Source organism: Echinops telfairi, unplaced genomic scaffold (assembly GCF_000313985.2).
Source record: "Echinops telfairi isolate 266 unplaced genomic scaffold, ASM31398v2 ScPeMD7_7457;HRSCAF=8495, whole genome shotgun sequence".
NCBI lineage: Eukaryota > Metazoa > Chordata > Mammalia > Afrosoricida > Tenrecidae > Echinops > Echinops telfairi.
Genome location: NW_022111357.1, coordinates 9,127,343 through 9,136,404, shown reverse-complemented (window position 1 = coordinate 9,136,404; position 9,062 = coordinate 9,127,343). Strand labels below are relative to the sequence as shown.

The following is a 9,062-nucleotide window of genomic DNA, read 5'->3' as shown; positions in this document are numbered from 1 at the left end:
CCCCCCCACACACCCTCGCTAGGTGGAGCCATGCATCTCAGTGGGACTGGAGCCCCTGGCCTGGTAGGTCTCTGCAGCCTGAGAAGCGTATGCTGAGCAGTGGTGATAAGACCCAAAAGGGCGGGAGAATGGCAGCCCAGGCTAGCAGGACGGTATCCAGTTGGTCAAGGGGTGGTCCTGATTGGTTGTTAGTTGCCATCAAGTCAGCACCCAACTCATGAAAACCCCATGCACAGTGGGATGGAATGCTGCTGGGCCCTGTGGCATTCCCAGTGATCACTTGTGGATCAGCCCAGTGTGGGCCATAGAGATGTCGCTGGTGCGCTTTGGAAAGGAGATCTCTAGGCCTTTCTACCTAGTCTGTCTTAGTCTGGAAGCTCTACTGATACTTGTTCAGCATCCCAGCAACACAGGAGCCTCCACTGATGGTCCTGTGGTGGCTGTGTATGAGCCAGGAGTTGCGCCTTCGCCAGGAGTTGAACCCAGGGCTCCCACATGGATGGCGAGAATTCTGCCACTGAACCACGCGTTCACCCACATGACACACCACCTATAAACACAGAGACGCTTCTACTTCCCTCCTTACTTGTCCCTTGATGACTAGGATAGTACATCTGATTATCTGAAGAGTGTGTGTGGGTGTGTGTGGGTGCTGTCAATGTTGGGAATCAGACCACCCTGATCCTGACTTCGCACAACAGTTATTAAAACAGGTTTCTAACTGGCCTCTCTTCCTCATATCTTCCCCCACCATGATCCATTCCCCTCCCTGGATGCCATTGTGATCTATCTTTCGATAGATAATTCACTTATTCAACAACTATGTACTGAGCACCTTACTCAAAGCCAGGTACCCTTCTGGACACCGTAGCCACATCTGTGAACAAAACCGATGCAGCGCCCATTCTCCTGAAGTTAACGTTGCAGTGAGAAAGGACGATGAGCACACGAAACAATGGCTATGTTAAGTACTGAAATAAAAGCAGGGTGGACTGAGGGACAGAATGTGAGGGGCTGTTTAAGATAGACAACTGGGGAGGTCTCTCCGGAAAAAAAAGGTGACATTTAAGCAAAGAGAACCACAGTGAAGGAGCAAGTCCTGTGGACATCTGAGGGACGGGCATTTCAGGTTGAGGGAACAGCATGGGCTTCACAGGCTGTGAAGTAGGACGGGGCTCAGCAACCCCGTGGAACAGAAAGAAAGCCCGTGTAGGTGAAGCAGCATGAGGAAGAAAGAGAGTGGCACCTGAGATGAGGGCAGGCGTTGGAGGCGATTGTGTGCACAGTGTTTGTCGCTCAGGCCGTGCTAAACGCCTTGTTTGCATTTCACTCCAAGTGACATGGGAAGCCACTGGAAAGGCATGGCCTCATCTTACTCTGGCTGCTTTGGGGGGAAGTCAATGGAGGTGGGGCTGGCCAAGGGAGAAGAAGGGGGAGGCTTGACAGGACACTCCCTCTCCCTGACATCGCCTTTCTCACAGTTGCCACCTGGTGAACACCGCTCATCTTTTCAGCTTAGGCTCCAAGACCCTCCCCTCGAGGGAGCTTTTAGCAAGCCACTCCCTCCCCATTCAGAACTGGCCATTCCCTCTTTATGTCCCCATGGTCCCCCCACAAACAGCATGTCCTCCGACTTTAACACCCTCCTTACTGATCCCATGTCTTTCACCTGCCCTACACTGTAACCCCCCTGATCATGAGCTATCTCCAGTGTCTAGCACAGAATGTGGCACTGGTTGAATGAATGAACGAACGAACAAATGTACTGAGTGAGGGCCATGTGACGGGGAAGTTTGTAGACTCTTGTGGTGAACCTGGGTGAGTGGGATGCACATACATTCACAAGTTGAAATCAGGCTGGTATTCACATATGCCCATGTATTTCTGTACACTCTCTTCATATGTGTATTTGTGTTAGTATATATGTATGTGCATGTAGACAAATCCCTATGTTGGTATGTACACTCATGTATATTTGTTCATATATGTATATTACAAAGTACACCTATGTTAAGATAAAAAACTTATGGCAAGACAACATACACATACACATGCACACACTCGTATTGTCACTTACCCTGTATGGGTGAGGCATATGCACACACTTGGGTTCCCTAATGCCCCTTGTCTCCTTTACCCACTAAGGCCAACCTATTCTGCTTGATTCTTTAAACCTCTATAGTGATGTGCAAATTTCATCTTTTGTACTCTTTCCACAGCATCTGAACAACCTTGGGCCTGGCTCCCTTCATGCAGCTGCCCCTTGGTCTTGCTAGGATTTTCCTCTGAAAATAGCCCTCAAGTGAAGAGTGGAAGAAACAGGTGACTCCTCGGGACATGAGAGTCTGAGATACCTAAAGGAGCCTACTCTCTGAAGAAATGTCACAGGCTCCAGGGTGAATTAAGTTCAAACTAGCAGAAAAACAAACTGAAGCAACATCAAACTTCAGCCTCTTGTTTTCTTGTGTGCTTGCTCTCAATCTCTCTCTTTCTCTCTCTCTCTCTCACACACACACACACACTGTATTCATATGTACCACATAGGAATATACACGCACATATACCCACACCCATGTTTACACTCACATATATGCATCAGTGGATGACTACACCACATACATAGACTAAACTAAATAACTGCTTTCATAGTCATATATATACAAGTGCATGCATTCAGCTATACATATATATTCGTGAGCCCACACTTACACACAAACCCATAAATGTATTTATGCACACATTTATATATATATATGCTGTTATACCTGCTCATATATGCAACTATACATGCAAGTGTGCTGGAATCACAAGTCCTGCAGAGACATCCAGCCCCTCGCCTGGCTTTAACCTCATCCACAAAGCCAGAAGTCATATTCTATCCAAGTGGTATCACAAGTTTGCATTCACTCTCTCTTCTTGTTAGGCTCCCACTTCTCCATTTGGAAAGTTGCTCCTATTATTACCAGGGCACACCCCACTTCTGAACAGACCCCATTCTCACCTGTTCTCATTTTATGAGACCTGTTAACCCCTTGTTCCATGCCTGGAGAAATCAATAACTCCTCAGACCACCTAAGAGTGGTTAGTACTAGAGCAAGTGCATCTCATTCCATTCAAAAGGCAGCCCCCCACCCCTCCAAGCACATATGGCTCTTTAATTCTAGAAAGAAAAATAATGAGATGATTTCAAGGCCCAAGTTCTTTCTCCCAGTCCCTCTGGGTATGGTCCACCGCTTCCAGACTTCAAAACAGTTATTGGAGAAGAGGAAACAAGCAATGAAGACATTATCTTTGGGCCCTAAGACCCCTGAGGATGCCCATCTTCTTCCCCAGAGGGCAGTTTAATGAACCCCTCCCAGCCCAATCTAATGGCTCTGTCAAGGAAGAGGGTAGATCTGGAAGTTCAAAAATGAAAAGGGAGGTACTATGGGTTAAATATAACAAAAGAAGCAAGTACTTAAAAAGCAAGAGCTGGGTAGCGAGCAGGGACACAAGCTCAAGACACCTCCTGGCAGGGAAGCAGCTGTTGGAACACTAGATCATGAACAGCAGGATTCTCCAAGGGACCAGAGAGAAAGGGGTCTACATCTAGCATTCTATGTGGGGGTGGAGGGGGAACTGCCTCAGGCAAGAGCAGCAGCTCCAAAGTGAAGTCTTATCAAAGCTGTTATGTAACCAAGGGAGCCGAGTGGAGCACAAACACCTCCCCTCCCCAAACAGGCACCCACACCCACACCCACCATCTCCCAGCACCCACAGCAGAGGAAAACTCAGCTCCTCCCGAGCAGCTAAAGAAGGGAGGAATCATTCTTGTGGATTACATGGAAATCACGATGGGGGATGGGGGATGGGGGTGGTCCTTTTCTGGAGGCCACATCTGGGAAGGGATCAAGGGGTTCAGTTTGGGGTCCCTAGAGACCTCCACTTTTCTTAAGCTCCCACCACACCCTAATTAGGGCCTGCATCCTCTGGAAACCCTGCCCTTCCTCTCCTAGGAAGAAGGACCCATTTGAATATTTGATTGTGCTCTTGAGCATGGGAGGAGAAGCTGCCACCAACCCCTCCTGCCTGTTATTCCCCCACAGTCTCATCTGCATGTCCTGACATTTGGCTCTCTTCTTCCTGGGACGACAAGGGAAGAGGACCTGGAGAAATAACTCCTTGTTCTATTCCCTTGAGAATTACAAAGAAGGAGCAAAAGAATCCATATCATTGAGACGACTCTGACCCTAGGTCAGTGGAGGGTGGGGGGTGTTTCCAGAACAGGTGAAGATCGAAACCCAGACCCCCTACACACACTCTCAATTTGGATATTTTTTACTCCCCCAGATCTTCCTCTTTTCCCACTTCCATTTCTCCCCCAGGAGCCTCCTCCTTCTCTGCTCTGTGCCATAGAACCACCCCACCCACTCCTTGAATCCTTTGCTTGGAAATCTTCCTCCAAGCCGAAGTCTCTTCCAAGCCATACTGTAAGCTATGGTTTGGGATGATTAGAGCACCAGGGTTGCAGAGTTCCTAAGTGTCTCCTTCATGAATTCCAATGTATAGAGGGCAGGGAGATACCAAGTGATCAAATTATCCTGAAATCCTGAGCTCTATCCCAGCTCTACCCCAGGCTAACCTGGTAGTCCGAAGCTCTCCTAATTCAGTACTGTCTTGAGCCCTAACATATAGGACCCTGTGGGAGAAAGGCTCGTGCCAACACACCTAAGATTTTTCAATATAAATGATTCGAGAGAAGAGACCTCGCGGCCACAAAATTATCTTCCATCCCTCCACCCACACCAATGGCAGGGTGGTTTTGTAAAGCTAGAGGGGAGAGTCTGAAACAAGGAAAGGGGGTCCGTCCCCAAAATATCACCAAAAAAAATGTGAGGCCCAAAGGAAGACCCAGAGTCCAGTTTTCCACCTAGGGACTCTGCCCACGGAAAGTGGGTCATTTGGGAGAATTTTTCTAGTGAGTCCTCAGCACTGCTCTGCCGCCCGTCCAGAGCCCAAGCGTAGACAGGTTCAGCACCGGGGACAGCTACACGGAAACCGCCTGCTCCGGGCCCCGTTCAGTACCCAGGACAGCTCCCAGGGACTTTGCTACCCCATTGCCAGAAACCCGGGTGCAACGGAAGAACAGGATCTCCCCCAGCACACACGTCTTTAGAACAGAAACCCCTCTCTCGCTGCTCCTCCCACACTTGCTCCCATCCACCGGAGCACCTGATAGTCCTCCCTTCCCTCTATGTCCAAAGAGAATAAAAGGAACCCAGACACCAGCTTCCCTGAGGGATCCTAGACACAGGACCCCACCCACCTCCTTCCAGCCCTGAGCTTCTCAACGCCACTCACAACTGGCTCTTAAAAAAAAAAAATTACTTTCCCTCTCAACCAACACCCAGAAAACGAAAGAAATACTCACGTAGGGGCCCCCAGCCCAGTAGGCAGATGTGGAGGGGGGAGGCAGAAAGAGGTAGCTCCCCACACCCTGTTCTGAGCCCCCTTTCTGGAGGATCCAGCTCCCATCTGGACTGGGGGGGTGGGGGGTGGAGAGACATGTGGAAAAACTGAGTGAGGGAAGGGGAGAGGGAGGAGGCAGGAGCGGGGGACTGTAGGGTGGGGGTGTCAAGATGGGGGTGAGGGAACCCTTTTTAATTTCATTCTCTCCCCATGTCTACATCAGCCCTGCAGGCTCAGCTCTTTAATATTTACACACAAGAGGAGGGGGGAATGAGAAAAAACGGGGGCGGGGGCGTGAGGGCTACCTGAACTCAAAGGGCAAAAGGTAGTGGCCTTAGGGAGCTGGGAGGTAGGAGCTTGGGCTTCCCGAGCCGTTCCTAGCCCACTCCCCCTCTTGAGCTCTTGACTAGAAAGAAGAGAGAACTCTGGGACCATTCCATCCCTTTGTTAACAAGACACTTTGAAGCTGCAACAGAAAAAGATCAGATCCCACCCACAAACCTGGACACCCCCACAAACCCAGATTTCTTGGGTGTTTTATGTGCTGCTGGTAGAGGCAGTATTCGTGTGCCAGCATGTCCTGCAGCTTGGCAGCATGTTTGCATGTGGGCTAGTGTGTAAAAGCACATGAACATGTGTGGATTCACACAAGTACATCCTGAGTGTGTTCTTCCATAACACCTCACGAATTCATGTGCAAACCTATGTCACCATCTGCGGAAACCAGTTCCCAAGTGACACCAACACCCCCTCCAGCTCCAACCTCAAAGAAAAGGCCACCACCACCCCAGACTCCCTCATTCAAAGATCTCACAGACTCACCGTTTCTGTCTGTGACATGGGGAGAAGGGCTGGTGGGAAGGATGCTGCACTGAGCCCAGGGGCCTGACAAGTTATTAGCAACGATGAGCTGGCAGCTCGTTACCATAACGATGGTGCCACTGCCTCACCCCAGCTCAAACCCAGACTCCCCAGACGGCAGGAGGCCCGCTGAGCCAGCAGCCTTCAGACTGGAGGGGCGGGGGTGGGGGTGGGGGGATAAAGAGGAAATCTAGACACAATGCTTGTAATAGTACAGGGTACACAGCTGTTTTTCCAACCCCCACTGAGAGACAAAGCTTGAACTCCAACAAGGGGGAATGAAATCAGACACTACGAAGGTTCCTGACCATAGGGAATGGTAACACACAGGAAAGGGTCTTCGGAAGGGCCTCTAGGCAAAAAGCGATATTGTCATTTGCTCCTTTGATCCTCTCACTCCAGACCGTTTCCTGCTCATTTTAGTGGAGCACATTAGGAGGAAAGCCAACCAAATGGGAAGCCCTTCCTTGAAGTGCAGTCTCCCTCACTGCAAAATGGGGACAATCGCGTTGAGTTAGAAACGCTTTAGGGGTAACTATAGAACCTTCTAAAATCAGACAAGACTCGGAAGTTTTTCTACCCATCAGGAATCCAGAAACGTAAGGGATCACCTGTCCAGGTAGAGGCAAAAGTCATCCAAAACTTGGTGGGATGAAGGAAAATGGGGCTTAGCCAGCTCAAGCTCCAACATCAGCTGCAGAATGTGAGGTGCCAGGCAGCAGCTGAAAGCAGGCATCGCCACAGAAGAAACGCAGCTCTCGCCCCTCACCAGCATGAATCAATACAGGCCCATGGCCTACCTGGACAGAGGGTATGACTGGGGACCCCCATCCCCCGGAGCATCTTCCACCCTTAGCCTTAGACTCATCACATCTTTGTTTTCGTCTCTTAAAATCTCTTCCACTCAGTTGTGAGTGAAGTGGGGTGGGGTTCAGAAATGAAAGGCAACATGGAGGTGGGAAAAGTTCCTAGACTGAGATTAGCCAGGGAACCCACACGTGTGCTGTCTGATCGTGGGCAAGTCCCCTCCCTTCTCTGGGCTTTAGTGTGTCCACTTTTTAATTTAAAGGTTGGACCCGGTCAACTTTAAGGTTCATTCTATAGCCATATACAAGTACCTTCCTTGGACATGAGCCCCTGGCACAAATAGCAGTGGGCACTGCCTGCCAGATCAGTGGGGCGATGGGGGGTGGGAGATGTGGAGGTTGTATGCAAGGCTGTTCATCCTATGTTCCTGTTCTTTTTAGAAACACCTGCCACCATAGCCCTCCCAGCTCCCTTTTTAGACCCTGATTCACTGCCAACTCACGAAGCCTCCCCCTCCCCTCCCTCCTCTTCCTTCTCTCCCTCTCTCTCCCTCTTTGGCCTTAGCAGCTGGGTGCAGAAGTAGCCCCAGAATTCAGAAGGTGCTCCAGGGAGGTGGAAGGCAGCACCTCCAGAGTCAAAAGTAACCTACCAGGAAGTGTCACTCTCCAGACTTGGCCCAGTCCAGCTCTTTGGGTCACTGAAAGACCTGGCCTGAAGTCTTCCTATACTACGGAGTAGTGGCATCACTGTGAGCAATGCCATTCACCTCTCAAGCCTCAACATCCTCATCTGTACACTGGGATCATGTTAAGGTGAACCACATGAAATTGTTGTTTTGTAGGTTAAAAAAAAAAAGTTCACAGCCGGCAATGTCATCGGATTTAATCTGATACCTGCCCTGCCTGCTTCCCAAGGTTGTTGGAGAGATAAGAAGAATTGAGAGGTCAGCATTTTTCAAAAGCCCTAGACTTATATAAGGGTATTGTTTTATTATATTACTTCAAAGACCTTTAGGACAGACCTTCCAGGGGACAGTTGGCTGAACCAATGACCCAAAATTTAAGAGATTGAGGGTTTGTAAGTCTGGGGCAGACGGGCTCTGAGGAGGAGAGCAGGGCAGAAGTTTCCTCGTGGCCTGCTCAGCTCCTGGTCCTCAGCAAAACATGACTGGGATGACAGTTTTCCAAGCCCGAAGGAGAAGCCCTAGCAGACAGACACACATGGTGCAGTCCCACCCCTGTCACCACCCCTGGGGTCTCAACACACGCAGGAAGGACACCACCAGTAACCTCACCCAAGGGAAGAGAATGTGAGAATGAAGGTGGAGAAGTGCCACACAGCTCTCCATTGAGTCGGAGGTGAGGACTCTATGGGGTCGGAGTGGTGGAGATCTGATCTATGAAAAATCCGGTCTCCCTGCCAACCACCATCAGGAATCCCCTAGGGGGAGGGGGGACAAAGCCCAGGTTTGGATGAGTCAGAATGAACCCTGCTCAAATACATCTCACACCAGCTAACACACACACACTCACTGGCATGGGGCACCCGGACCCACTCACAGAGACACAGTCACACCAGCACACACACACATCCATTCACATACAGAGACATACGGTGACAGCACACACATCCACAGAGACACGCACAGAGCACACCCAACGCTTGCACTACACATATTCACTGACACACGTTCTCCCCCACAGTGACACGCGCGCGCACACACACTCACTGCATGCACTCGCTGGCACAATCACCCACAGTCCCGCTCGGGGCCACACGCACACGCTCATCGCCAGCACGGTGACAGCTTTCCCTCTCACACAACTGCAGAGGAAACTTCTCTCCGGATCTCCTCAGCACCACTGCTCCCACCCCCCACCCAAGCCCAGCTGACAGCCCCCCTCCCCCGCAGACCCCAGCCCGGAGCCGGGGAGGGTCAGGGCCGG

General features: G+C 50.5%; 1 protein-coding gene across 2 annotated transcripts in view; it reads right to left on the bottom strand.

The window, feature by feature from the left end:
• DLGAP3 (DLG associated protein 3) overlaps positions 1-5,818 on the bottom strand; it is a 69,218-nt gene extending 63,400 nt beyond the window's left edge. The window contains exons 1-2 of one of the 2 annotated variants that reach the window (XM_045298835.1): positions 5,754-5,818; positions 5,411-5,519 (exon numbers count right to left, since the gene is read on the bottom strand). The gene's annotated coding sequence lies outside the window, so the exon portion shown is untranslated. The remainder of the gene's footprint in view (positions 1-5,410; positions 5,520-5,753) is intronic. The other variant, XM_045298833.1, reaches the window with a different exon arrangement.
• Between the last annotated feature and the right edge of the window lie 3,244 nt (positions 5,819-9,062).